Source organism: Eriocheir sinensis, chromosome 14 (genome assembly GCF_024679095.1).
Source record: "Eriocheir sinensis breed Jianghai 21 chromosome 14, ASM2467909v1, whole genome shotgun sequence".
NCBI classification, from domain to species: Eukaryota; Metazoa; Arthropoda; class Malacostraca; order Decapoda; family Varunidae; genus Eriocheir; species Eriocheir sinensis.
This window is the reverse complement of record NC_066522.1, coordinates 9,399,849-9,427,696: the sequence shown is the minus strand read 5'-3', so window position 1 is coordinate 9,427,696 and position 27,848 is coordinate 9,399,849. Positions and strand designations below refer to the sequence as shown.

Genomic DNA, 27,848 nt, shown 5'->3' with positions numbered 1-27,848 from the left:
TCCTGGTGCACGTGGTTTGTGTTTGACTTGAAAGTATTTTTTTTTGTGTATAAGTCGTATTAAATATATATGAATATTAAACTATATAAGAGCCACAGTTAGGGGGCTTTTTTTTTTTTTACATCTTCATTTTGTTTCTTTTCTTGAGTTACTCTCTGTGCTGCAAGAAAAATAAAAACAGGAGTATTTATGGAAGTATTCTCTTCATAAAGGCAAAACTGATCCTTTGATTCAGTAATATCGAATAATCATCTTCCTACTTCTTCTTATCTGCTCTTTTTCTTCCTTCTCCTCCTCCTGCTCCTCCTCCCTCCTCCACCTCCTTCATCCTCTCTCCTCCTCCTCCCCTCTCCTCCTCCTCCTCTCTCTTCCTCCTCCTCCTCCTCTTCCTTTTCTTCTCCTCCTTCATCGTCTCTTCTTCGACATCTCATTTTCTTTTATGCATTCTTCATTACTTTTGTTTCTCTTTTTTTATGCTGTCATCTCAACTTTTCTTTAATATCACTTGTTTCATTACCTCTTCAGCTTCCTTCTCTTTCGCCTTTGCCTTAATCTACCTCCTCCTCCCCAACCTCCTCCTCCTCCTCCTCCTCCTCCTCCTCATTTCCTCATAAGCCACATTCCTCACGTCCTTCCTTGCCATCATCGCCCTCTCGCCCAGCAATCTCGTGTTTACCGTCCATAACTACCACCAGCCTTACCCCCCTCCCCACCTCCGCCTCCTCCTCCTTCTCCTTGTCTTCCACCTCCTCCAGCTCTTCTTTATTCTTCCCGTCTCCCACCTCTTCCTCGCCTTCCTACTCCTCCTGCACCTCTCCTTTCTTTTCCCTCTTTTCCTCACCCTCCTACTTGACTTTCTCCTCCTCCACCTCCTCTTTTTCTCTTCCTATCCTCTTCGGCTTCCACCTTCTCCACTTCTTTTTTCTTCTCTCCTGCCTCCTCCTCTTTCTCATTTCCACCTCTTCTTTGTTTCCCTTCCCTCCCTCTTCTTCCTTCTGGTTCCTTTCGTCTACTTTTCTCCCACCTCCATCTTGGTCACTCTCAACTATCGCTTTTAATTATTGTATCGTTAGTCAGTATTGTTTACATATATAATTTAAAACGCAAATCACACACACGCACACGCACACACACACACACACACACACACACACACACACACACACACACACACACACACACACACACACACACACACACACACACACACATCTATTGCTTTTCCTCTTCTTTCAGTACAGTTGAAAGTCAGAAATTCGGGTTGGTGTTCCGTAACGTTATTTTCACATATATATTTCTTTTAGAGTTAAGAAAAAGGGAAGCGGTTTATTTCATCTTTTTAATCCATTTGTAACCCTCGCTCTAATCTTACCCTCTCATTTTCTTATAGTAATTTTCCCGGCCTCTTCTCATCTCCATCCCCTTCTCTTCTTTTCAGCCTCACGCTCCCTTCCTTCATTATCGTCCTTATTTTTTTCCTATATTCTATCTCCAATATTTCCGCCTTCCATCCTGTCATTCGCATATTTTCTCTTCTACTCTCCCTTCTGTCGCTGCCCTCCTCTCCCTCCTTTGCAATCAGTCCGTTCCCAACCTTCCCTCGTCTCTTGTCTCTTCCTGCTTCCTCGCTTTCTGTCTTCCAAATATTTCTTTTAAATATTAACCTTTCTTTCTACATCATTTGATATTTTCGTTTTATTTTTTTAGCCTCTCCACATTTTCATATATTATAAGAGATTTAGGCTTCATGCAGTTCATATTCCTTTTTCTTCTCTTCTATTTCCTTCCCATCCCTAAGCTTTCCTTTCCCACCTTACTTGTTCGTATTGCTGTTCATATTCTTTACCTTTCCCTTCCCTCGTGTTTTCTTTTCATCTTTTCCTTGTATTTCTCTTTCCTAGGCATACTGTTTTTTCATAGTCCTTTGAATTCCCTTCTCTTTTATTTCCCTCCTATTCTTTCCTTCCCTTTCTGTTCTTTATCTAGATATATTGTTTTTCATACTCCTTTCATTTTCCTTCATCCCTTCCTTCCTTTTCTCTCCCTTACCTAAGCATATTGATTTCCACATTCCTTTTCGTGTCAGCATTTTGAGGAGGGTCTCGAATGGATGTCCTCGGGATCATCACGTCCGTACACTGATCACTCGGCCTCCACCTCTCGCCCACCAATTAGTGTTCATTGTCATGTTTTTTTTTTGCCTCGTATTTCTAATTCTTCTCGCTCAACGAGTCTTTACTTTTTTTTCCTTTTCAAATAAAATGTTGTGTTAGACTTTAAGCAATGTTTAGCTTCAGTAAGACCCTTCAGAACATCGCAATGGCCTCTTCATTCCAAAGTCAAATGAATGAATTCTTTCCTTTCTCGCGAATGTTAAGGAGAGAAAGAGGCAGCGTGGAAAGTAATGAAAGCGCAACCATGGGCAAAGAGGATATGAAAAGTGCTCTTTGAAAATTCTCCTCCATTAAGGAACAAAGTTGAAATGAAATTTCTCTAGTTAGTTTAAATGTCTCTTGAAATCCTTGGCGACACATCACACACTAGTTCCATGCAGCACAGCAGGACACGCTCTTCCATGTCAGAAAACACTTCCATGCAGTACAATACACCACACTATAGTGACCTGAACCATAGCACCTTACCACACCCCAACATTCAACAACATTACAGTGCATTATGAAACACAGCATTGCAACACCCACCAGAGCTTGAAATTCAACAACACCTCAACATACAACAACAACATTGCAGTGCACCACAATACACAAATTTGAAACACATTTCAGCACACCACCCCACCGCACGACATCACAACACCAACACTACAGCACGACGCAATGAAACAAACTGCAGTGCAACACAAAACCCATTCCGTCATCAAAGAGATTGCCGTTCAACAAACACATCACGTACCATATAACACCAATACAACACTTCATTATCACTCAACACGTCGGCAAAGGAAAGGGATCGCAGGGAGAGAGGCAGGAGCATGGGCAAGGATGTGCAGACCTTGACCCACATTCCTGTTCGCCCTTGAAGTAAAACACACACAAAAAAAGATAAAAGAAAAAAAACATGTAGAAATATAATCCCTTACATGGGACATTCTATGCAAGTGGTGCTACATCGATTAAAAATGACTGAACACAGCGATCTCTTCTTTGCTTTTCGCTAAAATTATTTTAAATTTTGTAGTAATGGATTGACACAGAATCGTGTTTTATATTTACTCTCAAGTTTTAGGATATATTGTAACTTGGAGTCTTAAATTGAACTAAAGAAATCTTGATAATAATATATTATAAATTTTCCTCTTTCATGCCTAACACGAGGAAATAATTTGCAAATGATAGATTTCAATATATTCGTCTACGATGAATGAGTATTTAATGACTGTTGCATAGAACCATGTACTCATGATTCCCGTGGCTCGGGCTACAAAAGAGAATCATTATAATAGATGAATGAGGCCCCGCGTGCGTCACATGATGTGTATACACACACACACACACACACACACACACACACACACACGCGCGCGCGCGCGCACTCAAGGCGGCTGTTCGAGCCCACTTAGGCCGGATTCTTTCCGTTGACTAGGAGTGGTTACTATCCCCCCTTGAATAAGGGGGGTGGGGTGTGTGGTGTGTGAGGTCCTGGCAGCACTCAGAGATCGACGATAAAGAACACTTGCTCATGTCGAGAGGGTACCTGCTGGCGATTACGAGTCCAACACGTGATCAGGCCATGGTGGCGGTGAATACCCCCCCCCCCCATATATATATATATATATATATATATATATATATATATATATATATATATATATATATGCTAGGCATCTTCTGATGGTCGGCCCTTCTTCCAGGTGGGGCCTGATGGCCGTTCTGGCGCAGGCAGTGTTTATAGTGGCGCCATCTTGCATTGGCTCATGCCCCCCCCGAACTCGTTCTTGATTCATTGGACGGCTTCCCTCTGAGTCGTGATTGATACAGGTGTGGACAGCATGGCATGGTGTAGTAAAACACTCGGCGGTGACTGAAAATCCGATTCAGAAACACATCATCAATCGATGTCGCGTGTCAAGCCAATACAGTACTTCTAGTATAATATATACTGCATCATCATACTATAATATATATATATATATATATATATATATATATATATATATATATATATATATATATATATATATATATATATATATATATATATATATATATATATATATATATATATATATATATATATATATATATATATATATATATATATATATATATATATATATATATATATATATATATATATATATATATATATATATATATATATATATATATATATATATATATATATATATATATGTGTGTTTGTGTGTGTGTGTGTGTGTGTGTGTGTGTGTGTGTGTGTGTAGAATATGTTAGTGAGAACACGTTGCTCGAGGGAACACTTTCATGTTTTATTCATCAACTTGATTCCCGGCAGACTAAATGTTGAATGGTAGTAATGTAAAAATCAAAGCCGGGCCTGCGCTGCCCAATGATGTAATACTTGAAAATGAACAAGTCGCAAAACCTGAAAAATGAAATAATATTACTTGTCTGTCAAAAATATAATCCCTCTCTTCTTTGGGTGACACCTGTTTTTTTTTTTTATTCTCTCTCTCTCTCTCTCTCTCTCTCTCTCTCACACACACACACACACACACACACACACACACACACACACACACACACACACATACACACACACACACACACACACACACACACACACACACACACACACACACACACACACTGGCCCGGTAGCTCAGGGGTAGAGCGTCTGGCTCACAACCAGAAGGACCGGGGTTCGATTCCCCGGCCGGGTGAAGATAAGTTGGTTTATCTTCTTTCACGTGTAGCCCCTGTTCACCTAGCAGTGAGTAGGTACGCGACGTCAGGCAAGGAGTTGTGACCTCGTTGTCGCGGTGTGTTGTGTGTGAGTGGTCTCAGTCCTACCCAAAGATCGGTACTTTGAGCTCTGTGCTCTTCCGTAGGGGAACGGCTGGCTGTCTCGAGAGAGACTCGCAGCAGACCAAGAGGTGAATTACACACTGCACGCCACGTGCCTGCCCATTAGTTTCAGTCTTTTGCCTCGTGTTTCCAGCCACGATGTTAACGTTATGTATATTTCTGAATTTCATCACACCATCTGCTGAATGGCCTTTTCGTAGGTCTTTTTATGTGTTACTTTCCAGAATATCGCGCTTGATATCTATCTGTTGTCAGCTTTCCTACATGTTTCCTGACCATTACCATTTCTTGATTTTAAGTGCATTTTTTTTGTCTACTGTCTGTTTTATATCCATTTTAAGAATAAATATTTTTTAGTGTATTCTTAACCATAAATCACATTCCAACAGGAAATTAGATAATAGAGTAATTATAAAGTTCATAAATCCTTACTGTTTATTATTCACCGTGTACAAGAAGTCGTTTGAGACATTGGAGAATAGAAAATCTGTTGTTCAATTCTTGAAAACATATACAGAAAAACAACCGTCAGACTTCATAGCTTCATAATGAAATTGCTGATGCTCAGAGGAAAAATGGAGTTACGGCGGCCTTAAAGGAAATTTAAAAATCCATAACCAGAGGAATAAGATCGTTCAATAAGAAGTCTACACGAAGGGCTGAAGTCGAATAAGACTATGAGTGAATATTTGTCATCATTTACCTTCCCATAGAATATATTTTCATTCAGGAGGAAGCTCTGCATGGAAACACTCAATGAGAATCAGGGTTGTTTGATTTAAATCAAGTTGATTTAAATCACTGATTAAATGAAAATCTAAATCAAATGATTTAAAAAAAAATAATTGATTTAAATCAAGATTTATATTATTTGATTTTTTTAATACCATTGATTTAAATTTTTATCTTCTTGGTTACTTATGATGACGGAGTATGATACAAAAATACTCCCAAAAGTGTTTGAAACTAATGTAGAGAATATAGAACTTTACATTCATTTAATTATTTTCATTAATAAAAAAAATAAACAACCCTGATGAGAATGGATACTTTAGATAACTGATACAAACCAGTCACTCACTCGATCTAAAAATAAAAGACGTGTAATGCTGAACAGGTTTATTTTCTGAAAACATGAGAAGAGTATCAAGACACCTCACAACCCGAAATTGACCTCTCTTCTGGCCTCTCGTTCTTTTTCTTTTGTCGGAGCAGCATCTAGATGGCTTTTTTTGTGGCTGTTTTTGTTTTTTGCCCTTGAGCTGCCTCCCTTGCTGTAAAAATATTTGGAAGCTCTCTCCTGATATGCTTTGAACGAAAGATCTTGAATCAGTGCACTCTTCCCATCATGTTATACTTATCTGAGGCATGGACGCAGTTCCAGGCTCCAGAAAGAAATTTGAGGTGTCCAAAAAGGAATAGAGAAAAAGATAGAGAAAAACTAATACAAAAAAAGGAATAGAGGAAAACGGAGTAGAGGAAACAATGAGGTGTCCAAAAAAGATTAGAGATACGAAAGGCACTGAGTAAATGAATACCGTCAAAGGAATAGTGGAAAAAGGAATAAAGAAAAGGAATAGAGAAAAAGGAATAAGGAAACAAAAGAATTGGAGTAAGTATTTAGAAAACTGAGTCGATAAGAGAACAAGCAAAAGTGGATGACATGATAAAGGTGAACGAGATCAAGAAATGACAATGGGAAGGCAATGGAAATATGTACAAACTAAGAAACTTTCTGTTGCCTGCTCTTCCAGGTTTTCTTCTCCTCTTCCTCCGGTGCTTCCTATTTCCTTACATAATTTCGTTCCTCAGTCTTCATCATTCAGTCCCTCCTTCACTGTCCCGTTTGCCCTTCTACTTCACAAGCAAACCCTTCGTCATTCCTCAGTTCATTTTTTTTCCTTCACCTTTCTCCCTTAGCCTCTGTATTATTTTTTCTCCTATTCCTACCTCCTCATTAATCCTATTTCTGTATTCTCTGTTTCTCTTATTTCCCTAAAACATCATTCTCTTTGTTATTCAGTTCCTCTCATTTTTCGTGTCTCCATCTTTCATGTTTTTTGATTAATTCCTTCCTACTTATTTCTTCTTTCGTCTTTTCATGTTTGCCTTCACATGTTACAGATTCATCCCCCTCCTCATCTTATCATCGTAATCTTGCTAGTTTCCTCTCTCCTCTTCCCACAACCTTCTCTTCTACAACGGTCTCCTTCAACATACTCCTTCATCTCCTCAACGTCTCGTCTCGCGGAAGCTCTTCATAAAGCCGATAAATATGTCCTTTGAGTGTAAGGCAAAATACCTCAGACATGGAGATTTTTTTTATAGTCCTGTAACGTCCCTTCCTGCAGTTTGTTTGTAGCGGTAGTTCCTTCATATTATTTCCTCACTTGTCACAATTCAAGCGTTATATCTCATTTGTCTCCTTCCTCTATTACGTTTTCTTATTCGACTGCTTCTCCTCTCTTCCTCACTTATACTATTCCTTTGACTTTCTCTACTTTTCCTTTCCTACCTTTCCCAGCATAACCGCCCTATTTTCCTATTTCTTCATACTTTTTTTCGCATCCCAGTCTTTCTTTTTTTACTGATGTTTTCCACTGTCACCTAGGTCTATCTTATAAACGCTTCCTCTCATATTTCCTTTCCACTATCGTTCAATACACCCTTCCTTCCCTTCTCTATTCCTCTTCTTTCATACTCTTCTACAGCCTTTCTTCCCTTCCCTCTCCCTTCCGTCCTATTCATGTCCTTACAATCACATCCCTGGCCTCTCCTCCTCCTCCTCCTCCTCCTCCTCTCAGCATCCTCATCTGCCAATATTCATTTTTCACCTCCTCCTACCCGATTTATTTTTCCCTCTCACCTCCTTGACCTCTTTCATCTCTAATCTCCTCCTCCTCCTCCTCCTCCTCCTCCCCCCTTTCGCCGTTCTACGATGCCTGGAGGTAGGAGGAAGTTTTAGGGTAAGGAATGGAGCGAAGGGAGGGAAAAGAGATAATAAAATAAAAAAAATAAAAAATAAAAAAAGACAAGAAGTGGAGAGCAAAATAGAGCAGAAAAGAGAAGAAAAGAGAAGAGAAGAGAAGAGAAGAGAAGAGGAGAGGAGAGGGGAGGGATTTAACACAACAGGAAGAAGGAAAGGAAGGGAAACAAAAATATAGGAAAATGAAGGAAAATGTAGAAGTTTGAAGAAGTGGAAGGGAGATAGAAGGAAATAACAAATATCAGAAAAATAAGAAAAGGGAAGAGTGAAAAAGAAAATAAAGGAGCCACGAAGAGATGATTGGTGAGAAGAGGAAAGAAGAGGAAAGTAAAGGATTAGTGAGTCAACAAAATGGGAAAGAGGAGAGGAAAAGGTAAAGGGGGTGGAGTTTTTTTACAGGTGTACTTACAAAGGTTAATTAGAAGGGAAGGATCACTTTCAACGAGGAGCGAGAAAAAAATGATAAAAATGTGGAAGGGGTGGGCGACGAGGGGTTAAATAGGAGGACGAAAAGAAGGAGGAGGAGGAGGAGGAGGAGGAGGAGGAGGAGGAGGAGAGTACCTGATTATAAAACCTTTGGTAATTTATGGAGCATTACATTATAAGAACGTTTATACGGAGTCAGGAGAGAGAGAGAGAGAGAGAGAGAGAGAGAGAGAGATGACAGGTTTACGTATATATTTTTTTATATCGGCAGTGAGAAAAATCAGTTAACATGTATATGCCCCCCCTCTCTCTCTCTCTCTCTCTCTCTCTATCTCTCGCTCTCTCTCTCTCTCTCTCTCTCTCTCTCTCTCTCTCTCTCTCTCTCTCTCTCTCTCTCTCTCTCTCTCTTTTTTGTCGACCCTTTTTTTAAAGAATTGTTTTGCGAGTGTCAGTGACAGGCTTTAATGTTTTGTTTTTTCGTATGTGTGTTGAATCAGGAAGAAGGCGTGTAGATCTGCGGCTCGCGGGCGTGGTACTCGAAGGCGCGGCGGGTAAGGCGTGGTGTGGCGTGGCGAGGGACGTGACATTGGAGTTCACCACTTCCCGGGAGACGAGGACCACGACGAGGGGCTCGTTGTATTTACGTGACGCTGCCTCGTCATCGGAAGGGAAACACTGACCAAAGGACCCCTATCGATTTTTTTTTCATGACAGAGGCAGACACGCGAAGTACAGTAACTTAAATATAAAAGGAAAAATATTACCTGGACATCGCGACAAGAAAAAAAAGAATACTACTGGAAACAAACAAAACAAAACAAAAATAAAAACTTAAACTCGGACGTTGTTTTGTTGTACGTGGCTCTGAGGCAATGAATGGCGGTGGCTGAGAATTACGTGGAGTAGCACCGAGGTGGAGGCGTTTGGGGAGGCGGTGGCCGAGTGGTTAGCGTGCGGGCGGGGTGAGCCCAGTGACCTAGCATGGACTAAAAGCGAGTCCCCACCGAAACACGCTGATTTTTCTTGTCATCGCCGAGTGGCGGAAGATTACCCACATACTGTCCGGATCTTCAATCAACCCTAACTTCATCGACTTCGGTTAAGAAAAGCACCGGTGGGCAGCATGGGTCAAGCAAGAATCATACATCACAACAACCACTATAAATAAAATTAGCCTGCGCCACTAGCGGGCTGGGGCCGTTCATAATGCCCATCAAGAAAGCCTACCGGCTCTACAGGCAGCACACACACACACACACACACACACACGAAAAAAAAAAAAGCGTGGGTGGCTGGTGGGTAGCGGCACGGAATGGCCTCCTGGTCTTGATGATATGATGTCTGTTTGTTACCTTTTCAATGCTCATCTCTTCCTCTGCATCTGCCTTCCACCTCCACCAGCGCCTTCGTTGGCACCGTGAGGTTGGTCACCGCTTCTATCTCACGAATTAAAATTTGAAAAAAAATATGGATATATACATGACAAAGCGCGGCGCCTCTAAGAACCCCACAGGAGAAAACTACCTTTGTCATGAGTTTCAGCGTTGCTGCAATTGCAACTCCATCCCTTACGATTCTTCCATTTGCACAACATGTACCCCTTTGCGGCCCATTCATTTTAAAAATTTTCAATTTACCTATTCATTCTGTAATTCAGTTTATCTAACTGCCAGATTGAATCATAAAATATAATTTGCGGCATATTGAGATAGGGGTTCTTTTTCAGAAAAAGACTTTCACTCTGCAAAGTCAATTTCAATCTCCAGAGACTTGCTATCTCGGCAGGATTAAGCTATTATTTAAATATCACATCTATACGCCTCCACGGTCCCCTGGTTAGCATTTCTAACTACGAATCCGTGGGCCTGGATTCGAATCCTAACCCGAGCAGTCGGCGTTTAACTCACCCTTCTGTACATCCTCATTTTTGGCCTGCTCGATAAATAGGTACCTGGGGAAACCTGGGGACGATAAAGTGTGGTAACCCGGATGTTACACTGGCCCTGTGTCCCGGAATAATGGATTCTTCCCCCACAGGCTCAAGGTAAACTCGAAGAGATGAGCACCGCGGCCACGTGCAGCTATAGCGTATGCACCCAACTTTACCTTTACCTTTACCCTCACTCCTGTGGCAGGCAGCAGCTTTGAAAGGCAGTGGCGATTTTAAGTGTGTTTTGGTGCCATGGATTAAGACAAAGCTGCATTGTGTGTAGCCTCAATGAAGCCACTTAACCTAAAGGTAAAGGTAAAGGTGGGGGCATACGCTATAGCTGCGCGTGGCCGCGGTGCTCATTGCCCCTGGAGCTCGTGGTGGGTACGATCCCATTCCCCCGAAAAAGAGGGTTAGTGTGATATCTGGGTTACCACAGTTTACCTTCCCAGGTTTCCTCAATTACCCATTTATTAACCAGCCCGAAAGAGAGAATGAACAGCTGGGTGAACTTCACGCCGACTGCCCAGGTCGGGATTCAAACCCTGACCCGGGAATTCGTAGTTAGGCACGCTAACCGCTGCACCATGGAGGATAAAGTTAACTCTAAATAACCCACTTATCCTCTCATCTGTGGTTTGGGTAAGACCGCACTGGAATGTATCCACGCGAGTTAATTAAGCGGCGGTGGCGGCGGCGGCGAGTGGAGGTCATCGGCGCTAATAGTAAATGATTGCTCCGCGTAATTATTAAGAACAGTTTGTGGTTCAGCTTCATCGGAAACGGATTATTGTGCTGAATATAGGAGGGTGTTTCCTGTTTCCACGCACCGACCCCCGTCCCCATTTTCTCTCTCTCTCTCTCTCTCTCTCTCTCTCTCTCTCTCTCTCTCTCTCTCTCTCTCTCTCTCTCTCTCTCTCTCTCTCTCTCCCCCCCCCCCCCAACGCACTCTTTCCCTCCCGTTCCTACCTATTTTCAAATTTTTCTTTCTCCCCGTCCTCTCGTTCTCTTCCCAGCTCGCTCTCCCGCCCCCGACACTCCACTCCACCCTCTCCTCCACAAACCAACAAGGGCTGCCCACCAACCCTCACACGCATACAAGTGCTTTCCCCTTTTTCCCTTTAATATTCCCCATAACCTCTGCTGCTCCCTCCATCCCCACCCCTCTCTCTTGCCTCCCTTTCCAGTGTCCCCTTTTCATTACTCTCCTGCCTTTGACCCCTTCCCCTTTCTGGTTCACCTACAAACAAACACAAACTCTTTTATTTTCCCTCTTTCCCTCTATGTACACTGATTCACCTGCCTTTTTCTACACACCCCATTCTGCCTAACTAAGGAATGACTCCTTTCCTTCTCTCTTCGCAACTGTATTCCTCTTTTTACATAGTTTCGTTTACCATTAATAATTGTTCTCTTCCCATTTCCTCCTCACTAGGACGCATCTCGACCCCTTAACACCCTTCCTACAAAGTTGCATACTCTCCATCTACACTTTTCTATTTTCTTTTCTTTCCTTATCCATATCTTACCATTTCTATACAACACTTAGGTACAACAGAAGGTCCCCTAACCCACCTCTGTTTTCATCTTATTTTCCCTACCTCCTTTCTTTTTTTTTCATTCCCATCATTCATCCTTTGTACCCTCTGCCGAGACAGAATACCCTTGAAAATCTTTTTCCTTCGTTGTTATTTTTTGGCGGAAAAACATATAATTTCCCACTACGCTTCCCTCCTTCCCTGCTGATAGCTTTTACATTCTCCGTCAACAACAGGCTGCCTTCTATAACTTCGTTTCCTCCCCTCATCACCGGCAACCGCGACCATCACCACCACGCGAAACGTACGTTGGGTCAGACAAGAGCCGCCGGAAGCTGTGTGTCCCTGAAGAGCCTCTCCATTCCCTTAACTGACCCCATATTTCAGCAACTTACTACGACACCCGGCTGTTGTGTGCGTGCCGACGGCCTCCTCGCACGAGGCTCCTCAACTAAGAAGAGAATACAGAAGCGGAAACAATTACGGAAAAGAAAGGCCTTTGGGGTTTCCGGGAAGAGAATCTGGCTCAGACAAGGAAGTCGTAGTCTGTTATTGCCGCCAACGGGACAAAATGGAAGTGAAACGGTTACCTATGACGGCTGAACAAGTAAAGGATAGCCTAGTCAAGCATTGCTTTGCATTTTCTGGCCTGGTCCGGTCAGCCTAGCATAGCCTATGAAAAAAAGTTCAAAAAGGAAAAACAGATGGTTACCTACTGGCCAAGAGCGGGTTGGGGGGAGTCAGTAAGAACGCAGCTTATGACCTAGAAAGAGAGTGAGTCCAGAACGGAAGAAAAGAAAGAAGATATGACGGGAGCCTCGAAAAGGGAGGATATAAGGTGAGTGAAGGTGTCTTTTTCTCTTGGAGGAGAGAACGAGGAGACGACACGAGAGGAAAGTATGAGGGAAAGGATAATGTATCTTGAAAAGATTTTTTGTCATTCTTTGTTTTTTCACTGAATATTCCGAGACAGAAAAATTTATGATAACAATAATTGTTGTTCTATACATAACTTGACAAGGAGGAAATAATTTAATGTTACAATACAGTGGAAAGGAGACCCAGAATGATATTAAAGTAGAATAAAAGTAATGGTCCCAGACGGCGGCCAGGCGATGAAGGAACCATCGGTCGAGACGCGAGAAGTCAAACTCTCGAAGGAAAACAAATCCACTCCAAACTCTCAGCCCAGTCAAACATTAACGTTACGGAATAAAAACAAGCTTCATGTGTGATATTATCAGGAAAGCAATCATTGTCGGTATACAGTCTTTAATAAAGCATAAAGGTCAACCAGAACAAAAATAAACAATTAACTGAAGCAATGCTCAGACAAGGCTGTGTTCACCAACAAGCAAGCGAGTCCACAAACGGTGATTTTTCTCCCTCCAAAACTTGACGTAAGAAATAACACACACACACACACACACAAACACACAAGCAACATTTTTTTACAAGCCTTCAAAGGTCCGACGCCTCCACAAACACTCGTCCCAAAGGCGCCTCGTACCCGCCTGCTTTCCTTGGTAGCATCCTCTCTTTGGTCCTTCCATCGTGCTGTCTCTCGCTCCCCCACGCTAATCCTCTGCTTGATTATCATCTGTTTGTCGTCGCCACCCTTTGTGTGCTTCCCTTGTCGCGTCTATTATCCTCGTGCGCTATCTCTATCTCTCTCTCTCTCTCTGTTCTTTCCCTCCCTTTCGTTCTACCTCCATTATTACTCTCTCTCTCTCTCTCTCTCTCTCTCTCTCTCTCTCAGCAGGTAGAATTGCTAAACATGCTTTTTTTGCACTCTTTTCTTGTGTAGTTTCCTTTCATTCTACATTATCTTCCTTTTTGTAATCCTGTGCCTGACCGTTCATCTTTGCTATTGTGTTATTATCTTTCCTACCTACTCTTTCTTCCTTTTTTCCATTCGTATATTTTTTACCTCTTTTGAATCATCACTGTCCTTGTTTCCGCTTCTTTACTTTTGTTCATTTGATTTCCCTATTAACTATACACTACCATTTCCTTCCAACCTTTTCTTAGTTATATCTGTTCTACGCTGCATGTCTTTCAAATCCTCCTCATATGTACATTTTATTCTTACATACTTATTTTTTTCATGCACCTTCCCTGTCTTGTTTTTATGCACTCCTTCAACACTTTTATGTGTAGTACATGTATTCTTTGTCTACGATGCATTTTCTTAACATGTACCTTCATATTTTTAGTTTATTCTTACATACCTCGTCTTTTGAATCCTCTATTAATTCTTTTTTTTCATTTCCTCAACACTTTATCATTTGTTTATAAGGTGGGCTCCCTGTGTCGGTTTTATTCTCGGTATTTATTTAGTGTTGATTCATCCCTAGGCATTCTCTCCCTCCTTGCCTTTCTTTTCCTGTACTCTTTGCTTACTCTTTCTCGGTACAGTGTTCACTTCCGCCATGCCATCGTTTTATTTTTGGCTTCCTTTTAATTAAATTGCATTCTCTGGCTTCCCCGACACCTTCCCTGACTTTAAACTTCTTTTTATACTCTTATTCTGCAATCTTTTTTTCTTCCACACCTTCCTTCCATGTATTCTCTTCCCCTGCAAAGCCTTCCCTCCCTCCGCACCCTTTCCTGTCCCTCCACTCACCATGTCTTGGGCTCTGGCGGGCAGGGCGGCGCGGAGGGCGCCCGGCGGAGAGTCTTCCCGCACCGCCACGTGGGCGTGGGAGTGGTGGAAGAGCGGCTGGTTGTAGTTCAGGTCCCGCATCCGCACCGATATCCAAGTTAAGTAGAGGTGCCACGGGTCGTCATCCCCCGCGACCCTGGGGAGCGATAGGAGGGAGTGGCGCATTGAGATGAGGGTGTAACGTAAGGAGGACTGGCGTATACGCTATTATGTGTGTGTGTGTGTGTGGGGGGGGGGGGAGAAAAGTGTATAACTTGCGGAATGGAGGAAGAAACTTGTGATAAGGGGAAATACTATGATATATGCGCGTCTGTGGTGTAGGGATTATCAAAGTTATCTGCGGACGAGCAATGCTAAGTTAGTCAGATGGTAGCTTCACGCAACATAAGTTAGAAATTATTTTCGGAAAACTCTCACCTATAAGAAAACAAGAAAAGGGATAAAAATATACGACAAAGGAGACTGCGCTTGTGTGTGTGTGTGTGTGTGTGTGTGTGTGTGTGTGTGTGTGCCACTATACACTTCCGGACTTCCGCATTGAAACCAAGAAAAAAAGAAGTGTTTGTGATGGTGGAAAACGCGTATCACTCTGGCACCCACTTTCCGCCTTTTCCACCTTTCCGCCCGTACCCTCAATCATCTCCAGTTTTTCTTCCCCATTTGTAACCTTTTTGGGTCCTGACATTCACCCTCAGTCCAGCCGTGTGCAAATCCATTCGTCATCCTTTCTTATGCGTCACTATCAGTCACCCATTATTTGTCCTGACCCTTCCATTTCCTTTGCTGCTTAAGTCACTTGTTAGGCATTAGTAAACGTTTTCATTTCCTTTGTCACACACGTCTTGTTGTCTGTTCCGTCAGTCGTCCGTCAGCCTCTTCACCTCCTGTCACGCTTTCAGTTGTCCTTCCCCTCCAGTCAGTCACCCGGATGCGACATAAAAGCCTAACTTTCGTTCTTCCTATTTTACCCGGTCAGTCAGTCAGTCAGTCAGTTAGTTAGTCAGTCAGTCAGGGGAGTGCCTTGTTCTTTAACTTTCACCATCTAAACAATTGAAAGCCATGGATATTGCTCTCTCTCTCTCTCTCTCTCTCTCTCTCTCTCTCTCCCCCCCTTTCCCTTCCCCTTTCCCCTTACATGTTGCTGCACGGTGTCCTCGTTGTCAAAAGTCTGGACGGCGTGTAGGTCCCTCGTGACGCCCTCTGTTATAGCAGCGAGTTTAAAGAGTTGCCACACCCATCCGCTTGACTCCAACGCCTGGGAGAGGAGAGGGATGGTTGAGACGGATGAGAGGAGATACTCATAAGCCTTAAAGGAAGGGAGGGGGATGAACAAAGATTTAGGCACCGTAAAGCAAATCAAATATACATAATTTCACACACATTAAGGATGAAAGTATATAGGTTGAGAAACAGTAAAGCAAATATATTATGCATGTTTTTACCCAAATTCAGAGGGAAAGACGCAGTTGAGAAGATGAAACAAAGGTAAATAAAGTAAATGATTATATGTGTACTCTGTTTATAAAAGGTGGAATAAGAAATGAGAGAGGGAATTAAGGATTTGAAACTCGGATAAAATATACATACTTTCTTTCGACTTGCTGTGGGCGGGAAAGGCAGTGGAGAGAGTCGAGGAGAGGAATGGTGGCGTAAATAATTAATGCACTCTCAATTGCTGAGGTAAGGAAGAAAAATAAAGGGAGGTAAAATCGAGGGCACACTTCATAATGCCGCTTCGCTGATTGCCGCTGGGAGATTATGGAGAGTGAAAGTAATTGAAAATGGTAAATTAAACTATCTTTCAGCCCTTCCCTCAGCCTTAGCCCTTAATTCGCCTTGCAGATCCACGCCCAACACCAGCCGAGTTCCCAACCCCTTGCATACACTTCCAAGAGTTCTCGTCCATATCTAGAGCTGTCCAATACGTCTTCCTTCCCCTTCCTGCTCCTCCAAGCTCTGCCAGGCATCCTCCTCATGTTAGCCGCCCGGGACTACGCCATGAGTCTCCCTTCAAAGTCCTACAGATCCAAAAGGAAGACTTACATAAGGTCTGTCTCACACAGTTCCTTCACCTCGACATGTTTTCCTTCCTATTCCATCTTCCCATTATACATCATCTCGTTTTCAGTGTCACCACTTGGGTTTGGGAGTCTTTCATCGTCTCCCTGTCAAGGCAAAAGACGGCCATGCTAACAAGAGCAATTCGGAATCAAGTGAAGAGGTGAGTCCCCTCGCGTGCTCGTGCATTGGATTTTTCTGTCTGGCGTCCGTGACCTTGGCGTTTGAATCCTCAGGCATAGGTGTGCGAGGGGAAAGAGAAATGTAATTAAGAGGTGATGCTAGCCTCTGGGAGGGAGGGAGAGCGAGGGAAGAGGGAAATAGTGGCGTGATTAGAGGTGGATTAGAAGTGGGATGACTAGCATGAACGTCACCTTTTTGTCAAATCGTCCGATGACACGATGTTACTTAGGCTGCTTGTTTGGTTGTAATGGCATGAACTGTGGTGGTGGTCTTGCATGAATCCATTGCACTAGGTGGATAAGATTAACTTGCTTCGCCCCTATATCGGATTGTGGTCGGCTGTTTTTCTTTGTAAGCTGATTTGAGAGTGTTGAGTTGAGGTAAAAACAAAAGACGTAAACAACATAAAGAAAAAAAGTTAGCTCAATACAAAAGTTCAAGTTACTTGCCGAACCCTGCTTCCCCTCTCTCTCTCTCTCTCTCTCTCCGAGGAAAACTGATCGAATGTTTTAAAATACTTAATGGTTTCACGAATGTAGACAGATCAACATTGTTTATGATCGATGACACTTTGCGCACGAGGAACAATGGCGTAAAACTCAGATGTAGACAAGTAAATTCAGGCTGCACCAAATTTTCTTCACCAACGTTGTAGTGCGAGAATGGAATAAGCTTCCACCGTCAGTGGTCCAGTGTAACACGATTGACTCCTTCAAAAATAAGCTCGACCGTCACTTCCTTCAACTTAATATCAACTAGAGTAGAAATGCAACGTTTTGGAGTCTTCTGATTAATGTAAAATCACTTAGGTTTAAGGATAGACCACCAAGTCTGGACCATGGGGTCTGTGTGGTCTGATTTTCTGTGTAAATCTATGTAAATCTCTCTTTTTTTTGCCTTTTGAATTTCTTTAGCACGGTGTGTGTGTGTGTGTGTGTGTGTGTAAGTAAGTAAGTAAGTAAGTAAGTAAATATATATTTATTGCTATTAATATATACACATTTACAAAATACAAGCTAGTCAGTAGTGCAGCAATTGTCTGTCAAGCCGAGGCTCCCTGACAGACAGATATCGATATACAGGAGTGCAATCAGCGTGCATGTTTTTCAGATTCATAATTGTTTGCAAGTACAATATTTTTAGTTTGGCAAAGTTTATATGAACAAAGAATAATGAAATGTTATAATTGTTTACGTAAAGGAGACAAAAAAAGATACAAAATGAGCTACTCAATACTAACAATTAGAAACAACAACAATAACAATGAATTCAACATAACAATAATGACAATAACAGCATGAAAGATAATCTTAATGATAATTATAATAATAATAATAATAATAATAATAATAATAATAATAATAATAATAATAATAATAATAATAATAATAATAATAATAATAATAATAATAGTAAGAAGTAAAAATAAAGGAATAAAGGAATAAATAGATAAACATACTGACCTGACCAAAAATACAACCTCCTTCCAACTACGTTGGCGGAGGTAATGATAGTAATAATATCAAAAATAATTGTAACAATACTAATTCTAATAATAATGATCATGTCAACAGTAGTAACAGTAAGTAACAAGGCTATCATTGTTAGTGGTGTCCATTATTATGCTGTACTTCAGAACGCTGAAGAGAGAGATGATTCTTTATTCCCTTCTTGAATGAGTTAATATTGGTAGATTTAATGAGCACTTTATAATTAATTGGAAGACTGTTAAATAGTCTAGGAGCGAAACATAACACATTGTTTTTTAATAGAGTTGTTCTAAAAGATGGGCATACCAAATCAACATTATTACTTATATTATTACTTAGAGTTCTGCAGGGATTATTGACATATTTAAAAATTTAATTTCCTTTATAATTTACCATTTTATATATTAATAATAATGAAAAAAGATTATTGATTGATTCAAAGTTTAAAAAAACTCGTTGAAGAAAAGATGGGAGTGACGGATTCATATTTATTCAAATAGAGAATACATCTGAAAACTTTCTTTTGAGTTGATATTACCTTGTTTAAAAAAGATGGCCATGTACCTCCCCATACAGATACACAGTAGGTGAGGTGAGGGTAACATAGGGTGTAGTATATGCTAGTTAAGGCGTCAGAAGTAAGGTTGTGTCTAATTTTATACAAGACCCCACAATTTTTTGAAATTTTTAAGCATACGTCATCAATGTGGTATTTCCAATTAAGATTTTTTATCTATGTGAATTCCAAGAAACTTAGTGTGTTCGACTTGATTTAATGGTGTATCTGCTAATATGACAGGAGGCAAGTGATAGTTCTGGGAACGATTCTGAAAGAACATATAATTTGTTTTTGAGGCATTGATTTAAAGTTTATTAGATTTAACCCATAGATTAATGTGGTTTAATTCAGTTGTTAAAGTGGAGTGTAGAGAATTCATATCTTTATCAGCTAACAGGAGGTTTGTGTCATCAGCATAAATATTGAAATGAAAATTTTTGCAAGCATTTATAATGTCATTAATGTATATAAGAAATAAAATTGGTCCTAATACAGATCCCTGTGGTACACCTTTAGATATTTTCATAAAATCAGATGATTGATTATTGCAGAATACGGATTGGGATCTGTTACTAAGGTAGCTACGAAATAATTGAAACGGCACATCTCTAATACCAATGTGGGTTAGTTTATCAAACAACATATTATGATTGAGCGTATCAAAAGCTTTAGAGAGGTCAATAAAAATCCCCACAACAAGAAGTTTCTCCTCAAGAAATTTGTAAACATTATTTATAAAGTGTAATATAGCAGTTTCTGTTGAACGGTTAGAATGAAAGCCATGCTGAAATGTGGTTAAGAGATTATTGTTCTCAAGATAATGTACTAAACGGGTTACAATAACTTTTTCATTGATTTTACTAAATGCTGACAAGATAGATATTGGACGATAATTATTTATATTATTTCTAGCACCGGATTTAAATATATTAATTATTTTAGCCTTTTTTAAGTGATCTGGAAAAGTACCTGTCTTTAGTGAAAGATTTATTACACGAGTTAATGGAAGAACATTAATAAAAAAAAGCCTGCTCCTAACCTAAAAGAATCCAAAGAGGTGAGGAGAGGTGTCCTGATACCCTCTCTTGAAAGAGTTCAAGTCGTAGGCAGGAGGAATTACAGATGGAGGAAGATTGTTCGATAGTCTACCTGCGTCAGGGATGAAAGAGTGAAGATGCTGGATGAGCATGAGTAGAAAGTCGAGTGCAGCGGGGCCGCGGAGGCAGGGGAGGCATGCAGTTAGCAAGTTCAGAAGAGCAGTCAGTGGAAATATCGATAGAAGATAGAAAGAGAGGCAACATTGCGGCGGAATTTAAGAGGTGCTGATGAGACCCACTCTGTCCAGAAGAGCTGTGTGGATGCATACTCCATACGAGGGCGGACAAGGTATGGACAGCAACTGTGCAGGGGAGAAGAACTCCAGCCTCGAGGAAGCTGATTGAGTACGAGATGAGATATGAAGTTTCCAGTTGAGATTTTGAGTTAAGGATAGACCGAGGATGTTTAGTGTTGAGGAAGGTGATTGCTGGGTGTTGTCAAAGAATAGGGGATAGTTGTTTGGAAGATTGTGTCGAGTGGATAGGTGGAGAAACTGTGTTTTGAGGCGTTGAAGGACACCAGGTTCTTCTTGCCCCAATCGGAAATAATAGTAAGGTCTGAGGCTAAGCGTTCTGCAGCCTCCAGCCTTGAGTCGTTAAGTTGAATAATGCAGAGTGGAATCATCGGCGTAGGAATGGATAGGACAGTTCGTTTTGGAAAGAAGATCATCAATGAACAACAGAAAAGAGTGGGAGATACAGAAACTTGTGGGACACCACTGTTAATAGATTTAGAAATAGAACAGGATAGAAACCGTAGGAGGTAGTTTAGAGAGGATGACCAAGAGTCAGTTAAGAAGTAGGAGATCATCAGATAGAAGGTCAGAAGTGGAGGTGTTTGAAATCTTACGGTTAGGATTGATTCAGAAAGTAAAGCAATAGGACGGTAGTTTGAGGGATTGGAGCGGTCACCCTTCTTAGGTACAGGCTGTGTGAAGGCATACTTCCAGCAAGAAGGAAAGGTAGATGTTGACAGGCACTCCATCAGGTCCATAAGCCTTCTGAGGATTGAGGCCAGAGAGGGCATAGAAAACATCATTTTGAAGAATCTTTATAACAGGCATAAAGGAGTCAGAGGGGGGATGAGTAGGAGGAATATGCCCAGAATCGTCCAGAGTGGAGTTTTTAGAAAAAGTTTGAGAGAAGAGTTCAGCCTTAGAGATAGATGAGACGGCAGTGTTGCCGTCAGGACTGAGGAGTGGAGGGAAAGATGAAGAAGTGAAGTTGGAGGAGATGTTTTTGGCTAGATGCCAGAAGTCACGGGAAGAGTTAGAGACAGCAAGGTTTTGACATTTTCTATTAATGAAAGAATTTTTGGTTAGTCGGAGAATAGATTTGGCACGATTTCGGGCAGAAATGTAAAGTTCATAATTAGCATTAGTTTGAAGGCTCTGGTATCTTTTGTGAGCTACCTCTATCATTGACAGCACGAGAACAAGCGTGATTAAACCAAGGCTTTTTAGCGTGAGGAGTAGAGAAAGAACGAGGAATGTATGCCTCCATTCCAGAGACAATCACCTCTGTGATGCGCTGAACACACACAGAGGCGTCTCTATCCTGAAGCAATAATCATTCCACGGGAATTGTACATCCTCAGGTCGTCCCACCGAGCTGAAGCAAATGCCAGAAGCATCGCCTCTTCGGTGGGTCCAGAGGATGTACAGGAGCGATAGGACAGGATGCAGAAATAAGATTGTGATCGGAGGAGCCCAACGTTGACAGAATAAGCAGAAGGGTTTGAGGTAAGGAAGAGGTCTAGAATGTTGGGCCGATCTCCAAGACGGTCAGGAATACGTGTAGGGTGCTGGACCAACTGCTCTAGGTCGTTGATGTTCACCAGGATGGTCAGTGAAAGAGGATGAAAGCCAAAGCTGAGAATGACATTGAAATCTCCTAGGATGGAGATTTCAGCGAAGAGAGGGGGTCAAGATGTGCTCCTTTAGAATTCAAATAGTCAAAGAAATGTATTTAGTAATAGAATGACAGTGAAGTCTTAACCAGATGGTGGGGGCACGAGAGTAGTGATGTCACGCACGTAGGCGCAACATCCAGCGTGTTTCGGTAAGGAAGAGAAGGTGAGGTTTTAGGGAGAGAGAGATGGATGTTCACAGAATGAAAATTAGAGGAAGACCAAGAATGCAGAAATTACCTCTCGGGTCGGCACAGAAGGGGGGAGTCCCTGGAATTTTGGTCCCCCAGGCCTCAGGCGGGGACCTGAGGCATTGCTTAATTGTTTGATTTTTGAATTTTTTTTAAAAGGTGTATATGTTGTTGTGTGGTGTGTGGATAAAGAGAGATCTGTCTTTAGAGAGCATGCTGAACTCCTCCGTGTGTGGTGAGAGGACATGGGAAGGTCTTTGGAGGGCTTCAGCTCCCTTCTCACCCCTATATACTCACTGAGTGCTTTGCGCCGTTGTTCGGTGTCTTCCTACCTACTCCAGCCATGTGCTAGTGAAGCAGATGCAGATTTCAATATCATTGGAGAAATTTCGTCGTAACGTGTGTGTGTGTGTGTGTGTGTGTGTGTGTGTGTGTGTGTGTGTGTGTGTGAGTGTGTGTTCTTGGCAACTGGCGCCTTTTTTATCGTCTCGTCATTGTTTTTTTCATTGTCTTAGAGGACATTCAATTACTCTAGTAGTTGACAGCGCTCAAGAGAAGGTGGGACTCGAACATTTTCGTCCTCGTTCTGGTAACTCCACAAACAGGGTCCTGGAGCGGCTCACTTTTATTCGTTCCTCTCCTGCAGGACACTTCCGGTTGAGGAAAGCGAAAACCAATCATAAAATCTATCCGGTAACTGGTACTGGCGGGGAGAGTGCTTTCAGAACTGATGCCGGCCGCTCCGTGTGTGCGGTTTTGTTATTTCATTATGTCGCGTTTTATATACGTATGCTTTTGAAGGAAAAAAATATGCATATTGCTGGAAAATTTCTGAAGAGGGTGAATCACTGTACCTTTATTGATGTACCGGCAATATTTAATACTTCAGCTATTAGTTAAAATTGTCATGTATTGTATTTTTTTCTTCTATGTACTGAACAAGAACATTTAAATTCATGGTTTATTTTAGGATTAAAATAAAGGGTATTGTTAAAACTATATTTATTTAAACTATTTTTCACTCAAAAACATTATATATGTATTGTCTGGAGTGAACAGTATGTGTCAGGAAATGTATGTCTTTGTCTGTTGTCTAGGAAGATAATATATACTCGTAAAAACACCCACCCTCGTTTTATTGTTGCTCGTTCGTATTGTTACACCAGTGAGCGACGAGTTGTTGCATCACGAACGTATTGCTACATAAGATTTTATGTGGCGTTTATAACACTTTAACTAAGAGAAAGCCTTAGGTTATATGTCCTAAATAGATTTTGTAGCTGTGATGTTTGAGCTTTATTGTTCGGGTTGCGGTATCCCTGACACTCATGCGATTAGAGTGGCGGTAAAGTGGATTGCGCCAAGAAAATTATTTGTACTGGCACTCCTTGATTCTGTAATGGAAGGGGATAGGGATGAGGGAATGGACGGGAAAGCATATTGTTGAATTAAAAATGAGAGGGCGGCTGAGTGGTTGGGCTGGTTGATTGATGGGGTGTAAAGTTTAATTACACCGACCATGTCATGCATAAACTCTCAACAAGTGACGTAATTTGAATATTATCTTTGTTAGTGGGCTCGGTTCGGCTTGGCTTTAGAATGTTGCTCTTCTGCTCATAAACAGAAAAAAGAAATGCTATTTTTACTCGCATTCATGTATGAATTCTTGGGCCATTGGTTAGTAGGATAATCGTAAGGTAATAGTGTTCGTAACCAGAGGATCGTACATTATCAGGCTCGTAACTGTAATACCGTAAATTATTCGGGTTATGCATACGGCTGTAAGGTAATTTGCTTTCTATAGAAGTAAATTTACACACTGCAGTTAACAAGCCATTCATCAATTTATACATAAATTATCAGTATTTATAGGTATAGTGTATGCTTCTATGAAATAAATTTTCAGCGGTATTTTGTTCGCACATTCTAAGCGTTTGTTTGTTTGTGTGTTTGTTTGTATGCTTGCATGTTTGTTTATTTATTTTCTGCGTGTGTGTGTGTGTGTGTGTGTGTGTGTGTGTGTGTGTGTGTGTGTGTGTGTAATTCACCACGGCCTGATCACGAGTTGGACTCGCTTTCGCCAGCAGGTACCCTCACGACGTGAGCAAGTACTCATTATTGTCGATCTCTGGGTACTGCCAGGACCTCACACACCACACACCCCATCCCCCTTGCTCAAGGAGCGATAGGACAGGAAACAGAAATAAGGTTATGATCGGAGGAACCCAACGGAGAGAACAGTTTGACAGAGTAAGCAGAAGGATTAGAGGTAAGGAAGAGGTCTAGAATGTTGGGCCTGTCTCCAAGACGGTCGGGAATACGTGTAGGGTGCTGAACCAACTGCTCTAGGTCGTTGAGGAGAGCAAAGTTGTAGGCTTGTTCACCAGGCTGGTCAGTGAAAGAGGATGAAAACCAAAGCTGGTGGTGAGCATTGAAATCTCCCAAGATGGAGATTTCAGTGAAGGGAGAGTGAGTCAAGATGTGCTCCACTTTAGAATTCAAATAGTCAAGGAATTTTCCATAGTTAGTAGAGTTAGGTGAGAGATAAACAGCACAGATGTATTTAGTAATAGAATGACAATGAAGTCTTAGCCAGATGGTGGAAAATTCAGAAGAGTCAAGGTCGTGGGCACGAGAGCAAGTGATGTCGTTGCGCACGTAGGCGCAACATCCAGCTTTGGATTGAAATTTAGGATAGATAGTAGGAGGGAACAGAGTAGAGGTTGCTGTCAGTAGCCTCAGAAACCTGTGTTTCGGTGAGGAAGAGAAGATGAGGTTTAGAGGAGGAGAGATGGTGTTCCACAGAATGAAAATTAGAACGAAGACCACGAATGTTGCAGAAATTGATAAGGAGGAGGTTCGAGTAGTTATCAGGACACCTCTCAAGTCGGCAGCCAGAAATGGATTCCTCCCTGGGGGAATTTATTGTCCCTTCCCACCAGGCGGGGACTCCGAGGCAGTGTTGTTTTTCGCCATTTTGAATTTTGATTTTTGGGAAAATGTTGTGTGAATGTAGTGTGGTGTAGAAAGAGAGAGGAACTGTCTTTAGAGAGCATGCTGAACTGCTCTCTTGTGTTGATGAGACAAAAGGGAAACGGTTAGTGGGGACATGGGAAGGATCTTTGAAGGGCTTCAGCACCCTCCTCGCTTCCCATATATCCTCACCGGGAGTAGCTCACGCCCGTTCGGTAGGTGTCTTCCTACCTCCTCCTCCATATATATATATATATATATATATATATATATATACATATATATATATATATATATATATATATATATATATATATATATATATATATATATATATATATATATATATACATGATAATAGTGGTGATGATAATAATTATAATCAATTAATAATAATAATAATAATAATAATAATAATAATAATAATAATAATAATAATAATAATAATAATAATCATAATAATAATAATAATAATAATAATAATAATAATAATAATAATAATAATAATAATAATAATAATAATAATAATAATAATAATAATGGTAATAATAATGATAATTATAATGTTAATAGTAAGTTTAACTGTTCCTGCATAAACATTTGCACTGGCACATATTCACATCATATTATTAAGCCAAAAGGCTCTATCGTCGCCTCAGCTAACCTTGATCATTCAAATTTAAGCGGCTCCGGCACCACCAAGCACATTCAGCCTGGCCTAGGGAAAGGGTGTGGCCTGTCCATAGAGTGACCAGCCAGATACACTTCATAAAAAAGAGTGAAGGTCTTCTTGTAAGGACAACTTGCACAAGGGTTGTATATGATATTATGTATCCAGTGATCTTATATGGATGTCAGGAGAGAAAGGAATCATATTTCAACCTAAACATGATAAGAAACTTTTATTTATGTGTTTACTCTTTTGCTTTGATCTCCCGACTCGTGTTATCTGAGTGCCAGTGTGCTTCACTTTCTGTTTTATTTCCTCCCTTCAGTCTCGTGTCCTGTCCATGTTTATCTTTCTGTCTTCTGTCTCCTTTGTGCCTCGTGGTTATAACATATTCAAGTCTAGTTTCTGTTCCCTTCACTCCGATGTGTGTGTGTCTTTGTCTCCGTGTGTCATGCTTTCTGCTTGTCTGTCATCCCCCTCGGTAATTATCTTTCGCCTCTCTCTCTCTCTCTCTCTCTCTCTCTTTTCATATCTTTGTTTATTCTGTTGTATTTATATGATGTTATAATTCTTAATGTAAGCAAAGCATATAGATGACTTTCCGTCAACTCGTACATGTTCATTTTATCGCTCCCTCTTTTTTTTCATTGTATTCTTATCTTTTTCTCCTCTTTTCAGGTATGTGGGCCTCCTCCCTGCCCTTCCCCCCGTTAACGTATGTCACGATTGTTGCATTGCCTGTTTACAAATGACCATGAAGTACGCATTAAAGTTGTCATAGAGGTCTTCAAGCACAGCATCTGCCAGCTTTCCTCCCTCTCTGCTTCCGTCCCTCTTTCTCTCAAACTGTCCTGATGCCCAATGTCATTCCAGCAAATGTTAAAACGACCCACACAGGCGACATCACTGCCATTCATGTACTGGGATTAAATTTTGCTGCGGATCGCTAGCTAGCTATACAGCCACTAACGCTCCTTCCTAATCTCTCCCCTGTTGTTCCAAGCCACCGCTAGCTTTTCACATGCACTGACACAACTAGTTTTTTTTTTTTTTTTTTTTACAGCTAAGGAGACAGCTCAAGAGAGGCAACAGAATTTAACCAGATGGTGGAACCTGTGTTTCGGTAAGGAAGATCTGTCTTTAGAGAGCATGCTGAACTACTCTCCGGTGTTGGTGAGACAATAGGGAAAGTTTTAGTGAGGAGGGGAAGGGTCTTTGGAGGCTTCAGCCTTCTCACTCCCATATATATATATATCAGTGGTGGGGGAGTGCCCGCGCGGTGTGTGTTTACCTACTCTACCTGACCCTTATATCATTAAGAATCCCACGCTTCTAGCTTCTTATAATACAATTACAGCTAGTGACTCCCCTCTTTTAATATAATCACACCGACATAATAACAAGCTATCCTTTATAAAAACTGTAAATCGCACTGACACAGTAAGCGACCCTTTAATTCCATCGTTAAGAGCCACGGTATGCTAGCTGTCCTGTTCATTTGTATAAGTCAGGCAGCGTATACCAAGCGGCTCATAACAGCACTGTACTTAACGCTGCTACAGCAGTGTTCTTATTCCCATTACTCTGTCACGTAATGACACAGATAACGGTTCTTTCCATTATTATATAGCTCCCAAACTGATAAACCAACTGGCCGCTAACAACAGTGTTACGCTGATGCAAATAGTTATCCCTTCCTGAAGCTCTTTTAAGTTGCATCGACATTGCAGGCGGCTGCTCCCACCACTTTGTCACACTTACATAACAAGCGGCTGTTGCACCACTAAATCACTGATGCAACAGCCAGTAAATTGACTTGTGTGTAAAATATGAATTCTTTATCGAATTTTTGGTATCCTTGATACACCCAAGGCAGAAAAGTAAAGTTGCAGTGGGGGAAGACTGCGGCTTCCGCATCACTTACATTGCTGTTGTTGACCTGCTGACACAATAGCTGTTATGTAATGACCTCACCCGAGGCTGCATTCAGTGTTTTCTGAGCAAAGATGTCTTTGATGTCAGGTTATTAAGGGCGGTTCTCATTCCAGCGGGCTTCACTCAGCGCGGCTCATTTGTTCCATCGCCCTTATTTAACCTCACTGTTTATTGTTATAGCTAATCAGTTATGCTGAATGTTTTTTCCACG

At 41.3% G+C, this 27,848-nt stretch overlaps 1 long non-coding RNA gene across 3 annotated transcripts in view; it reads left to right on the top strand.

Moving 5' to 3' along the window:
- The window catches only part of LOC126998681 (uncharacterized), a 71,678-nt gene extending 62,399 nt beyond the window's left edge, over positions 1-9,279 (top strand). For all 3 annotated transcript variants that reach the window (XR_007752965.1, XR_007752963.1, XR_007752964.1), the window contains one exon: positions 8,937-9,279. This is a non-coding gene — a long non-coding RNA (uncharacterized LOC126998681). The remainder of the gene's footprint in view (positions 1-8,936) is intronic.
- The last annotated feature ends 18,569 nt before the right edge of the window (positions 9,280-27,848 follow it).